A 15,307-nucleotide genomic window follows, 5' to 3' on the forward strand; every position below is an offset into this window, starting at 1 on the left:
GATATAACCGAGTTCTCTGAACTGAATAAGTTGACCTTTCAGTTTAATGCTGAGATAGTTATAGTACTTTCAGTATTGCTGAGTTATTAACTCCCCCTTTGCAGTTCCATCCCAATAACTTTTTGATACATACTCCAGGTAACTTGATTAATCTGTACTGCAGCTTTATTGATAAGATCATACAAAAATATTTTGTTGACCTTGGACTATAGAAATCTATAGCTATCTGAGCTATCAGACTTTTCTTTCTTGCTATGAATCACTATGTTCTCTCTCTGTGTTCTTTTGACTTTTATAAAAGACTCAAAATAAAAGGGCACGTTCCCAATGGAAGTTGTATTTAAAGTAGAAGCAGGGTAAGATATACTTTCTTTAGTAAATGCCAATGTTGGAGCTAGGATTAAACACGGTTTTATGAAAGAGAAAAATCCACTCAAAACAAATAGCTTAATTTTGAGTAATAGTGGCTTGGATAATTTACCTTCATCATGTATGTCATGGGGATTTCAAATGCAGAATAAACTTAACAAATACCAGTGAGGCAGTCTCCATCCTGTTGCCTCATTTTCTTTTTTTAAGTGAACCAAAGTGGCCTATAAAGCAAACAGAAGATAAAGGACTTGCTTGTGGTCTCTCTGCAGCTGATCTTTTTCTCATTACTGACTTACCATGCTTTTTCCTGCACCTTTTGATATGTGACTAATAAGTTGCTCATGAATCTGTGTGGAGGCCGCCATCTTGGTAGAGGCAGGGATCTTTCTTCCTTCTGTAAGAGCATCTAGCAAGGAAAACAATACTGGCATCACTAAATGTCTCTCCAAATCTCATGAAACTAGCAGCCAGAGGCATCAGTGCCTTAATATCACACTTCCGATAGAAGTCGATGAAGCCCTGGACCCAGCAGTGCCTAGAGCAAATACACCACTTTTTTTTTAGGGGAATTTCCAGACATTTTTAGATGTTCCTTATAAAATAGAAATTCTTCACTTTTTCTGGCATTTTTTGTTAACATGTAACTTAGAATGCCTAAACATATATTTCTTTAAAGCAGAGGCCCTAGAAAATAAATCGGTGGGTTTTACAATTTTTTTATGTCACACGGAATATGCACAGCAAATGCAGTTTTTGGGGGGGAAAAACGCAATGTTAAACTGAGTAAATTGATACTGAACATGTCACGCTTTAAAATTATACAACGGCAACACACAATGTAAATTTTACTGTCCATAGGTGACACTTTAACAGCCTTTACAGGTTACCACTTTAGATTTACAGAGTAGGTCTGGTGCTAGAATTACTGGCCGTGATCTGATGTTCATGGTGATATCTCACATTTGCGTGCATGTGGGACCGCCGCATGCATTTGCCTTTGTCTTTTTGCCTTGTGAAAGCATGGGGGGGGGTACTAACATTTTTTTCTCTTTACACTTTCATCTAGAAAAAAAAAGATCACTTTTATTGCTGTCACAAAGAATGTAAACATTTCTTGTGACAGCAGTAGACATGCGACAGGTACTCTTTATGGAGGGTTTTGGGGTCAATAAGACCCCAGAACCCTCCTCTGCCCTTAAAAGCATTCAATCACACCAAGATCAGTATGATTAAATGCTTTTTCTTTTAAATGGCACCATGTACTTCCACGTAAACAGGAAGTGGTGTCAGGTCATCACTTCTGTTTACCATTTAACAGAGCCAAACAAATCCGATCTGATCTTTGTTCAGCTCTGAGACCAGCCAACGAAAGCACTGGCTGGTTGATTGGAACTCCCAGTGGGACGGAAGATCCTTTTAAACTGGTGGGAGGAGGGGAGTCCCCTGCCACTGCTTGCAATAGCGATCCAGCAGCTGGTTAGCCACTCCAATTGCTATTACAGGAAAGCTGACCATCGGCACTAAATAACAGTATCGGGATAATACCTGCAGCTGAAGACATCATCCCGGTACAACTAGTTAAAGACCAGTGACGTACCAAGTATGTGAATGGTTGGCAAGTGGTTAAACATTTCTGTTTCTTAGTTTCAAAAGGAATGTACTGTATATCCGCAGGGGCACAAGGATTTGTTCACATGCTAAGGTTCCATTTAGAACCTTAAAAACAACCACACCATCTTTTTCCAGAACAGCCTGTATTTCACCTGAGGTTACCTATGAGTTTTTCTTTGAATCCTGGAAAATTCTTCTGTCAGTTATGGCTGCAATCTTTCTTGGTCTACCTGACCTTGGCTTGTTATAAAGAGATCCCTGAACTTTCCACTTCTTAATAGGTGATTTAACAGTACTGATTGGCATATTCAAGGCTTTGGACATCTTTTTATGTCCTTTTCCATCTTTATAAAGTTCCATTACCTTGTTATGCAGGACTTTTGACAGTTCTTTTCTGATCCCAATGGCTCAGTATCTAGCCTAGTCAGTGCTTCCACATAAGAGCTAACAAACTCATTGACTATTTATACACTGACACTAATTGCAATTTAAAAAGCCACAGATGTGGGACATTAACCTCTAATTGGCATTTTAACCCATGTGTGTCACCTTGTGTGTCTGTACCAAGGCCCAACATTCCAGGGTATGTAAACTTTTGTGTGTAGAGAGTGGCAGGGGAGCATGTGAATGTGTGCAGAGAGTGGCAGGGGAGCATGACATTTACAGTAAACTGTAAAAAAACAGTTTTTGACCTTAACTAGTACATGTGTATATTCTGCACTATTTTTTTAAGTTTTTGTTTAAAAAAATAAATACTTGCAGATTATAATGGCATCTAGTTTTTTTAGGGTAAACTCACAGAGGAGGGAGCACGATCCCTTCATTCCTCGCTTTTCAACCAGAAGTATGGAGGATCCTTCTCAGTTAATCCTGGGTGGTATTTTCTTGGGATTCCCTGTGACATCACTGACTATATTTCACATTAATAAATAAATGGAAAATTATGTCATTTCCTATTTAGACTACTAACAGATATAGTCATTGATATCAGGGCCACCCAGAGAGACACCTTACCAGAGTCAGCATTTGGTATTTGTCCAAATCTGAGTAGTAATGTTGCTGTCCATACTTGCACTATTGTAGTCAATGGTGTCACGGGAAAGTGGGAGAACTTGGGAGAAATGTTCACTGTGTACTTAACACCGACGGGGCAGTTTTGGATGCAACTGAAACCTTCAAGGTGTTAGATAAATTAAGAACATTTGGTATTAGGTACTGCTTAGGGGTCCAACAGGGAGGGTCCACCCCCCCACCATTCCAAAATCTTCTCCTAGGCCCTGGCCCTGGAGGTGCTTACATTCCTGGTGCTCTAATTCCTTCTTAGCAAAACCTTCCTCAAAGCACCCCCCCCCCCCTTCCTGTGCACTATTGTGAATGGGGGTTGGTATTAACATTGCATGGTAATGGGAATACCAATCTGCATTGCTGGCAAGCCAGGTGGTGCTGTTTGTGAGGTTGTTAGGAGGACTGTCATTCTAACGTGGGAAATATTTGGTGAATGTACAGTGAATGTGCCTAAAATAGAGTCATTGTTGTTATATGTAGGACATACATACTGTTTTGCAATATAACTAAATATAACTATTTTGTTCTGCAAAGCTACACAACAGATGTAATTAAGACAGCATGATTTAGACAAATTAAAAGAAATGTTTGATCAGTTGCTATGGTGATTATTGCACCCTATTGCTAAACACTTTCCTACTTCTTTTCAAGAGTGCATGTATCATGTTTTACAATAATTGTTGCATATCATATTTTGCTTTATTTAACGCAGCCATTATATTGTCCTGTACAAAAAATGGCCACTGCCCCAGCCAATAACTGGCCTTTACAGCAAGGAGCACATGGAAGGGAGGCGCATGTCAAACAACAAAAAAGAAACATTCCCAGCTCTAACTTGCCAGCCAGCTTGCAAACACACCAAATTAACCTGTCTAACAGTATGCATTAAAAACAGGGGTTTAGTTAGCACACATTTGCAAATACATACGTAGTTCCTAACTCTCCAATTTTAAGAGCCCTCATAGTAGAGGCACATGTATTAATGGATAGACCAAGGGCAGATTATATTGTCCTGACATACCTGTTTTTATTATTAACCACTTCAAGTCCAGACACTTTTACCCCCTTCCTGTCCAGGCCAATTTTCAGCTTTCAGTGCTATCACACTTTGAATGACAATTGCGCGGTCATGCAACACTGTACCCAGATGAATTTTTTAGCATTTTTTGAGACAGATAAAGCTTTATTTTGGTGGTATTTATTCACCACTGGGATTTTTATATTTTTTTGCTATGTAAATGAAAAAGTCCAAAAATTGTGAAAAAAAGTGTTTTTTTTATACAATTTTGCAAATAAATAGTATTTCATCATAAATCTTGGCCAAAATTTATTTCGTTATCTTTTTAGTAAAAAAAAAAATAACCCAAATTAGTTTTTATCCAAAAATTATAATTTTTAAACATTTTTTTTAACATTTTTTTTTATTTTTTATATTATTATTTATGGGGTTTTTTTTTACATAATATCACCCTAGCAGTACAGTGTTTTGTTTTTTTTACACTGATTGCTTTTACACCCATAAAGGCTGTAAAAGAAATCATTTCTCCTTCTCTCTAGCTGCATTCTTGCAGCCATTAACAACTACTGAGTGAGCTGTGATTGGTCACAGCTTGTCACATGGTACAAGGCTGTTGTGAATAGCCTTGTACCATGTGACCTCTGTGATCATTCACAGATTTCACACGTAGTAAGCAATGATGTCAGAAGTGACATCTTGCTTACTACTCTGCATGTGATCACTGATTGGCCAATCAGTGATCACATGATCGGGACCTCGCACAGAGGTCCCGTCCGATGATCGGTTTTCCACTGTGTCCAGAGGACACAGCGGGCACCGGATTGCGGTGCTGCGCGCTCCCAGGGAGCACGCACAAGCAGGGTGCAGGGAGGTTGTTTATAAATGGCCACCCGACCCTGCAGTGCCACCGTCTGGCCGTTTATATACATAGGCTGGACGGGAGGTGGTTAAAATTCAGATATCACAGGGTGTCAGAACATTTGTGAAGCCTTCTTCCTAAAAGTCAAAAAACCCAGGATGTTCATTTAGGAAAAAAATATGAGTTTGTTTAGTTGAGATGAGGTCAATTTACTAAAGGTCACTGCAAGCAATATTTATTTATTTCAGGTACTTATATAGCGCTGTCAATTTACACAACGCTTTACATATATATTGTACATTCACATCAGTCCCTAACCCTCAAAGGGTGTACAGTCTAAGGTCTCTAACTCACATTCATACATACACATACTAGGGCCAATTTAGACAGGATCCAATTCACCTACCAGCATGTCTTTGGAGTGTGGGAGGAAACCGGAGTATACGGAGGAAGCCCACGCAGGCACAGGGAGAACATGCAAACTCCAGGCAGGTGGTGTTGTGGCTGGGATTCGAATAACCCTAGTACTGTCAGGCGGAAGTTCTAACCATTTAGCCACTGTGCTGCCCATATGAAAGTCATGCGACTCATTTTTTGGAAACATTGCATACGATAATAAAAGAGTCGATTCATCAAAGTAAGATATAGAATAGTAAGACAAATACCCCCAAAAAACATGATATAAATCATTAAAGTCAATTCACAAAAAAAACCACACATGTTCATTATACAGTACATCACCTGGTGTTTGCTGTCGGTATTTTAGAAATGTACAAAATACCAATTAGAGGAACTCTGTACTGGTCAGGAAGTGAAAAGCATACAATGTATCAAGGTGAAAATGTTCTCCTCTGAGCTCAGGAATGAAAATAAATTGTAACATTTCATTATTGTGTGCCTTCTAGTGCAGTGTTAGCCTGCAAAAAAAATAAAAAAAAAAAACATCGCCAAAATAGCTATATATCACAACACAGTCGGTTAATAATTTGTGTTTTTTAGTGAATTGACTGCTTTTGAGATAAATATAGCATGAGTTATTTTAGCTAAAAAATTCATGTGCTATTTATCTTTCAGAGCTGATTCACACATGCGCGGTACAGAAGTTGTTCAGCGGTTAAGGTCAGGTTTACACCAGGTTCAGGAAAAGTTTAGATCAGGATCTTATCCTGTTCACACATATGCGGTTTAGAAATGGTTCCCATAGAAGTCAATAGCCTGTAATTCAAACCTAAACCAGACCGCACTGCTCAGAAATCGGACGGGACTCTTTTTCAATCCGCACTGCCAGTGCACCTGACATATGTGAACAGGCACCATAGGAAGCAATGTCATTTCACATGTCATGCGGATTGGATGTGGCTCAAACATCATCAAATCCGCATATATGTGGACCAACACTTACTGAATTGACCTCATGGACTGCCCCTCCTTTTTTCATACTTCTTTCTTGGTCCGTGAATGTGGGAGACATCCTCAAAGACCAATAGAGAGCTGGGCTCAATCCTTGACTTGACAGCTCATCGGAACTTGCACAACTGAGCTTTCCATATTTCAAGGTGCTGCGGAAAAAAGCTGCAGGTATGTAGAGGAGCCTCTAAATACCTATATTTCATTTAACCAGTTTAGGCAGTATAGAGTGATGGGTTTATTTTAAAATGAAATTCCTCCTTTGCTGCCCAGATAATACAAAAATACATACAGTGGGGATCGAAAGTTTGGGCACCCCAGCTAAAAATTTGTATTAATGTACATAAAGAAGCCAAGGAAAGATGGAAAAATCTCCAAAAGGCATCAAATTACAGATTAGACATTCTTATAATATGTCAACAAAAGTTAGATTTTATTTCCATCATTTACACTTTCAAAATAACAGAAAACAAAAAAATGCAAAAGTTTGGGCACCCTGCAGAATTTATAGCATGCACTGCCCCCTTTGCAAAGCTGAGACCTACCAGTGTCATGGATTGTTCTCAATCATCGTCTGGGAAGACCAGGTGATGTCAATCTCAAAGGTTTTAAATGCCCAGACTCATCTGACCTTGCCCCAACAATCAGCACCATGGGTTCTTCTAAGCAGTTGTCTAGAAAATTGAAACTGAAAATAGTTGACGCTCACAAAGCTGGAGAAGGCTATAAGAAGATAGCAAAGCGTTTTCAGATGTCAGTATCCTCTGTTCGGAATGTAATTAACAAATGGCAGTCATCAGGAACAGTGGAAGTTAAAGCAAGATCTGGAAGACCAAGAAAAATATCAGACAGAACAGCTCGCAGGATTGTGAGAAAAACAATTCAAAACCCATGTTTGACTGCACGATCCCTCCAGAAAGATCTGGCAGACACTGGAGTTGTGGTACACTATTCCACTATAAAGAGATACTTGTACAAATATGGTCTTCATGGAAGAGTCATCAGAAGAAAACCTCTTCTACGTCCTCACCACAAAAATCATCGTTTGAACTTTGCAAATGAACATATAGACAAGCCTGATGTATTTTGGAAACAAGTTCTGTGGACCGATGAGGTTAAAATTGAACTTTTTGGCCGGAATGAGCAAAGGTACGTTTGGAGAAGAAGGGGCACAGAATTTAATGAAAAGAACCTCTGTCCAACTGTTAAGCATGGAGTTGGATCAATCATGCTTTGGGGTTGTGTTGCAGCCAGTGGCACAGGGAACATCTCACGAGTAGAAGGAAAAATGGATTCAATAAAATTTCAGCAAATTTTGGATGGTAACTTGATGCCATCTGTGAAAAAGCTGAAGTTAAAGATAGGATGGCTTCTACAAATGGATAATGATCCTAAACACACCTCGAAATCCACGGGGGATTACATCAAGAGGCGTAAACTGAAGGTTTTGCCATGGCCTTCACAATCTCCTGACCTCAACATAATTGAAAATCTATGGATAGACCTTAAAAGAGCCGTGCGTGACAGACAGCCCAGAAATCTCAAAGAACTGGGAGACTTTTGTAAGGAAGAATGGGCAAAGATATCTCAAACAAGAATTGAAAGACTCTTGGCTGGCTACAAAAAGCGTTTACAAGCTGTGATACTTGCCAAAGGGGGCAGTACAAGATATTAACTCTGCAGGGTGCCCAAACTTTTGCAGACACCATTTTTTTGTTTTCTGTTATTTTGAAAGTGTAAATGATGGAAATAAAATCTAACTTTTGTTGACATATAAGAATGTCTAATCTGTAATTTGATGCCTTTTGGAGATTTTTCCATCTTTCCTTGGCTTCTTTATGCACATTAATACAAATGTTTAGCTGGGGTGACCAAACTTTCGATCCCCACTGTACCTGCATATACTTCACTTGTACTTGTTATCTAAATGTTATTATAATACCTCAAATTAAATTAAGTCAGGCTTTTGTACTGTAAATACATTCTTACATGATGATGTAGTCTTTTCTGCTTCTGGTTTTACATTTTGGTTTTAAAGTTATATTGAAGAATTTAAGCAACAGAGGCATCACCCCCATCCAAGGGTTAAACAATTTGATGGCTCAAAAAATATTTTCTGGAACGTATACAATTTTATGAAACAAACAAAACATGAATAAGTGTCTTCTTCCTGTAGACAACATGACTAATATGGTCAAGTTGAGTAATCAGGGTAATTCAAGCCGTAAAAGCGATGGAATTGCAATATTTGTTCTTCCAGGATGCAACATTAAAATGAACCTTCTTTCAGAGGCATGTAAATATACTAGTACCTTTATAACCTGCACCATCAACTTTTTAAAGTGCTCTCTTCCGTTCCACAAAGGGTTCAATCCCAGGCAGGCCATACAGGATTCAGTATTTTTTTTTGTTCAACCAGTGGGTTGAACAAAAAAAAAAAAATCCCCCATCCACACATTCGATGTAGATGGGAGAATCACTCCTGCTTAGCTAATGTATTCTGCCGGAGGGGAACCTCCCCTGCCAGCAGAATGCAGTGATACGTGTTGCTGACTATAGCCAGCAGCACTGATCGAGAAAACACAGACAGGCTGATTGTACAATAGTAGATCGATAGATTGACTTGTGTACTATCAGCTAGCACATACATGGATTGAAATTCTGAATAGCTGAATTTTGATCTATGCATGACCAGCTTAAGCACACTAAATAGTGCTGCTATTGATATGTATTTATTTATTTATTTTTATGATAAGTTAGGAGCTAAGCTATCTATAATTACCTCCCCCCCTTTCCTCACCCCCCCTTCCCTAAGCCATTAATATATGCAGAGAGAAGTGACTTATGATTGTCACAGGAAGGGAAGAAGTGTATAATACATTCAGGATAAGACACAAGATGGCGGCAACAAGTTTGACAATAACTGAATCTCCCAAGACAGTGTTTTTACTTATTGATTGTGCAGTGGACAAGTTTTTTTTTTTTTTTGTTAAACAGTTCATTTTGACTGAAGTTTTTGTAAATAATGTAAAAGCAAAAGGTTGGTTTAAAGACTGTGACCTCCATATACACATTTCCATGATTTTTAGGCCAAGATTACCAAGTGTTCAGGAAGGTAGCCCCAGAATCCTATTTGACTATAATTCTTTCAGAGATCATGATGAATTTAACCGTTTGAATTTTTAATTCAAAAAATAGATATTCTTTATTTTTAATGTCATGTAGGTCCAGGCAGCCATTGCTACATGTTGGACTAATGTGTGAACTGTGAATTCCAGTCTTAGGGATTTATTGTCCAATAGTAAGAAAGTCAGATCTCTTAAGAATGTTTTTTTTTTTCAATTTGGAAAGCAGGCTGGTGACCTTGGTCCTCTGTAGGTTTTTTTTTGTTATGGTAAGTGGCCATTTGTGTTAGGTTGTCTGCTTTGGCAAAATAAGCAGATAAGTGATTAGATGTGCAAGTACATCTGGATGGTGGAAAAGGCTGTCAGTATGTAAAAAGAGGAGTATATTAAAACAGCAAAGCATAACATCCAACACAGTTGTAAACCCTTACAAATTCCCAGTGAAGTAACTGACCTCAGGTGGTCCACAGAGCTTAAACAAATCCTCCTAAAAAGGTTGTACCTGTTTATCTATAACTTTCTTTCCCATACATCCATTCAAAGTACAGAGTTTACACAGGATCTCTCAACTCCGAAAAGCAGGGGACAGGGAGATGAATGAGGAGAGGTCTGAGAGCAGATTGGAGGGAATGGACACACCCACCTCCACACAGGTCACAGGAACAGAACAGAGGCTGTCAGCCATAGACTGTGCCCTCCCCTGTCACCATTTTTATTTTGGTGTCAGGAAAACTTGTCAGGAGTTACTCATGCGGATAGCAGAGGAAGGAGGTAGCAGACAGAAATTACATTTAGTGCTCTTAATTGATACCAGAACAAACTATAGAAGAATTTGCTTTGTTCATATCTGAGGTGTACAACCACCTTAATGAGCATATAAAGTACATAAAAATACACCACAGCACCCAACTCTGTCCTGAACATCTTCTGGTTAGAAGAGAAATATATGTGTTTGTAGATCTGTAAAAAGCTTCCAAGGTGTCCCCATCAGATGTAGAGGAGGGAGAGCTGGGGGCAGGAGAAAGCTCCATTTTGTATTCTTAGTGCCTGCCATTTTTCTTGAGGATACATGGTGGGATCTTGGGCAGGGTGATGAAGCTGGTTTGTGGCTCCTGATCATCCCCGAAAGTGAGCAGACTGTGAAGATAAGTATGCTTTAGTTGTGGGCACTTTTGCAGGCAAGAAGACCCGGGTCAAGGTTAGTGTACCTCAGAGTTCAGTAGACCTTTTGAGAAAGATTAATTAAAACTGGTGCACACAAAATCTGATGCAGCTGTGCATAGTACCCAATCAGCTTCTAGGTTTTATTGTCAAAGCCATTGGTTACTGTACACAACTGCACCAGATTCTTTGTGCACCAGTTTTAGCCAATCTCCTCCTCTGTGTTGCCAGGGGCTGCAACCAACAACAAGCAGGCAGATGTTAGAGCTGTGGAAGAGCTTTGGTGTGAGCAAAGGACAGTTTACAGAGTCACCAGACTGATACCCAGGTCAAGTGCAGACATGATGGACAATTGGGTGTGGTACAAAGTCTGAATGATAGAAGCATAGCCAGAAAGGCTGAGGTAGGTGGCAGACAAAAGCGTGATCCAAAATACGGGCCAGGGTCAAAGAACCAGTAAACAAGACAATGGCAATGCAACATAGCAGATACATTTTGACAAAACTCTGTTGATCAGGCACTATGTGAGTTACCTCTATAGGTGGTTAACAGGGGTCAGGTATGCACAGCAGAGACCTGAGTTGTAGTGCTGAATAACGACCAACAAATGGCAAAGGTTTAAGGCAATACACAAAGTTCCAGCGTGCACAATCACTCAATGCAATGCCACTCATGCACCCTCTGCTTCTGATTTTATGTGGAAGGGGATTAACAGAAAAATCCTTCAGATTTCCTTGCATGCCTTGCTCTTCTTGTGAGGCTGCTCTAATGACCTATTAGGTAAATAAGGGCTCAAGTATGTACTGACTACCAATAGCAAGGAACTCGTCACTGGTTCCAGCCTTGGCGTGGCTTGTATGGGTATGACGTCTGATCATGTTGTATCATCCTAAGCCTGGGCAGTCAGCTGGGACAATAGGATGGCAAAGACAGCCAAAAGGAACTAGTTATTTTACAGGACCTGATTTCAGCCTGGCCAGCCAAATGTGTGTTATTAAAACAATACAATTGTATGTGGAGGTTGATGGGAGGCCGGATAACAGAATAAGCTCTCCAGCACTCCAGGGATCAAATGCCAAAGGAAAGCCAAAGGAACCAGAACTAAAATCGCCAATGGATAACCTTTTGGAGATGCTGCCCTCCTCAGATAGGGAAATCAACAACTGAAAGAAGAGCAAACAGGAGGCGCATACCCCTAGTGCATTATCCAAGGTTTAATAAAGGTAAAAAGGGATGAAAACATACTCACAAACATGGCATAAATGTAAAGCTTAGTAGAACGGTAAAGATGGCCATATCAATGGCAGGGTGTCCGAATGTCAGTGTGGTCACCTAGCAGACGCGTTTCGGAGTCCCTTTCCTCAGAGCCGGTGACCAACCTGGTTGTGGGTCATGCTATTAATAGTTATGGCTGAGGCCATGGAGAGCTCATCTCCTCCCCTTAAGCTCATTAAGAAGGGGGGGGGAGGTTAACATGATAGTAAAAAATATAGATGAATAACAATTGAATTGCTGATGTGAACAAAATTAAAATGAAAGGACATGTTTCTATCATTGTTGCAACCAATAAGATGAACATCCCACAGCTTGATAAAATAATGAAAATGACATTGCGCAAACATATGTGGGAAATAGTATATGGAATAGTATATGAAAATATCTGAAATATATAAGAACTGCATATAAAATCGAAACAAGCAACTAAAGACGTATAAAAACATTTTTTTATACGTTCTCAATTGCTTGTTTCGATTTTATATGCAGTTCTTATATATTATTGGTTGCAACAATGATGGAAACGTGTTCTTTCGTTATAATTTTGTTCACATCAGGAATTCAATTGTCATTCATGTGTATATTTTACTCTCCTGTTACCCTTCCCTCCCCCCCTTCCCTTAACGAGCTCAAGGGGAGGAGCTAAGCTCTCCATGGCCTCAGCCATAGCTATTAATAGTATGACCTACAACCAGGTCGGTCACCAGCTTTGAGGAAAGGGACTCGTCCCCGAAACGCGTCAGTAGGTCGACCACACTGACAGTTGGACACCCTGCCATTGATATGGCCACCTCTACTGTTCTACTAAGCTTTACATTTATGCCATGTGTGAGTATGTTTTCATCCCTTTTTACCATTATTAAACCTTGGATAAGGCACTAGGGGTGTGCGCCTCCTGTTTTCTCTCTTTTCAGTTGGTGGGAGGCCATACAGGGTGGAGTTTTCCTAGAGTTCTAATTTAATCAGTCTATGTGGGTTACAGTATATTTGGTATCTGTAGAGTGTTGTAATATCCACCAAGTGAAAGGAGAAAGTCTGGAATTAAAGTGACGTATTTCATTGGTTAATTCAATAGATAGATAATGCAAGAATTCATAACACTGTAATAGTCTTTGCATTATTATTCTGCGTAAATACAAAATTTCACCTTATTGGGCTTCAAGTATCACAACATACCTTACAGCGGTATTTCCTAAGCTTGCATTTCAGACTGACATATAGTATGTTATCACCTTAACTTCATCCAAACTCTCTATATGAAGGAGCTGGGTTGATTTATTAAAACCGCAATATGTGGTGCAGCTCTGCTTAGGAACCAAGCAGCTTCCATACCCTACATTCACTTTATCTGGTCTCCCACAGTACACATAACACGGAAATACATTTATTTTAGTAAATATAAACTGCTAAATACCTTTTCTCATCAGCAGTATATAGCAGTCTTGTGACTTTTATCAGTGTCCAGATGAGCACTGATTAATCTTGTAGGAGGTGTTTTCATTCTGCTCTGACTGTCCTATGAGGCTGCATGACCCCTGACCCTCTTTCTGGACAGTGCTGATTGGCCCTGTGCTGATCACATGCACCCAGCCAAAGACAAAAATAAAATCTCTAGCCATACACACTAAACTGAGCAATGTGCAGAGCAGGGGCAGACTGACAACTCATGGGGCCCCTGGGCAATAGGGGATCATGGGGCCCCTGTGTCCTTGCCCAAACTCATAAAAGCCTATGAAAAAGGTACTAGGGGCATCTCATGGGGCCCCCTACTGACCCCGGGCTCTCGGGCAGTGCCCGAGTTTCCAAATGGTCAGTCTGCCCCTGGTGCAGAGTGACTCCTAGACCTCTGTGCTATCAGCAGATAGATTGGGGACAGTGGAAGAAGAGGAGGATCAGAGAAGACAGGATCAAACAGCCTTTTTACACAATGCAGAGGATTAACCCCTTAGGACCCATATTGAGTATAGAAAGCATTCTTTACAGACTGATTTTACTACTGTGTGTTTACTAACACTTTAATTGAATAAGCTGAAGTTAAAAGCTGATAGGCTACCATGCACAGCTGCACCAGATTTTGCACTCTCCAATTTTAGTAAATCAACCCCCATGTGTTAATTGCATAATAAATTCCCCTAAACTTGATTCGGTGTCTGAAGTGGGTGCAGACTTTATTGAAAATGACTCCTTTAGTAAATCGTCTCCATTGCATTGGTGTAGCAAATAATTGGCACTAAATGTTACAGCTGACTGAATGCTATTTGCCCTAAGGAGAAAGAACCTCTTCATAAATGCCATTTCTATTGCTATGTTTACCCAGTCATTTTTCATTTTGGACAGGATTATTTATTTGCCTGCAATACCTTTATTTAGCTTTCCAGTTACGTTTCAGACAATTTGAATGGAAATGAGATATAATACACATGGCCTTATTATTTACAATTAAAAGATCAGTAATGATCTTTTTTTCTGAATCAATCCGATCTGACCTTACAGAGATTAAGAACAGTTCAATAAAATGATTGCTGTGCACTTTGCTCTTTCCCGTATTAAATCATCTTAGATATTATTCTTCCAGTGCAGTATATGTTCATGCAGTTTGTGTCTTATCTTTTCACTAATCTAATCAACAAGGCAGTTATTGCAATTTTATCATTTAGTATTGTGATTGAAGCCTGAACACAGTGAAGAGTCACTGTAATGGATTTTTTTTTCTTGATGTTTCAGTAGTCATGAGTGTTGGTTTTTTTTTTTTAAGAGTTATTGTCTTTTCAATTTCCAGATGAGTCATTTGGTATTTTGCCCTCTCTGAAGAGCCCTATAATGATTCACAACAGCTTATTAAATTTCTTTGGCTTTGGGGGGTTTATAGAGAGAGAGCAAGAGTGGGGAGATGCTTTCCTTTCCAATAACAGCAGCATTCTCCCTAACTGACACCTTTGATGTAGCCCTAAGACAGCACCTGCACCTCCCACTGCTGCCTGCAAGACGTCAGGCTTACGCATTAAAAGCATCTGCTTCTGAATCCTGCATCTCACACTGTTCCCTGTATGAACAGCATAGTCTCCAATAACTAATCACTGCCTCTCTTCCACTGTGCCACTTCTTTCTTTTACTACAAAGCAGCCTTTCGTTTTTCTGTTTATTGTTGTTTGAATTATTTTTATACTACCTGTCTAATCACAAAAGCCTTATCCATGTTAGAGCTTATAGAAGGTAAGTTCAAAGCCTTATTCTCTACAAATAAAAATTCATTATTATCAATACAGTCCAGCTTGAACAAACAGTGGTTGTGAATATCATCCTCTGCAACGTTATCATCTTGTATCATCATTCTCATTAAGTCTGTTACTGGTGATGTTGTTTTAGCTGATATTTATTTTTAATTGCTAGAGTATTCAGTAGCCAATGCCATGA

General features: G+C 39.5%; 1 protein-coding gene across 2 annotated transcripts in view; it reads left to right on the forward strand.

The window, feature by feature from the left end:
- DCLK1 (doublecortin like kinase 1) overlaps positions 1 to 15,307 on the forward strand; it is a 474,120-nt gene that overhangs the window by 275,350 nt on the left and 183,463 nt on the right. The gene's annotated exons all lie outside the window — the stretch shown is intronic.

This window comes from Staurois parvus, unplaced genomic scaffold (assembly GCF_062004578.1).
Source record: "Staurois parvus isolate SC_StPar_1 unplaced genomic scaffold, SC_StPar_1.0 ptg000544l, whole genome shotgun sequence".
Lineage (NCBI taxonomy): Eukaryota > Metazoa > Chordata > Amphibia > Anura > Ranidae > Staurois > Staurois parvus.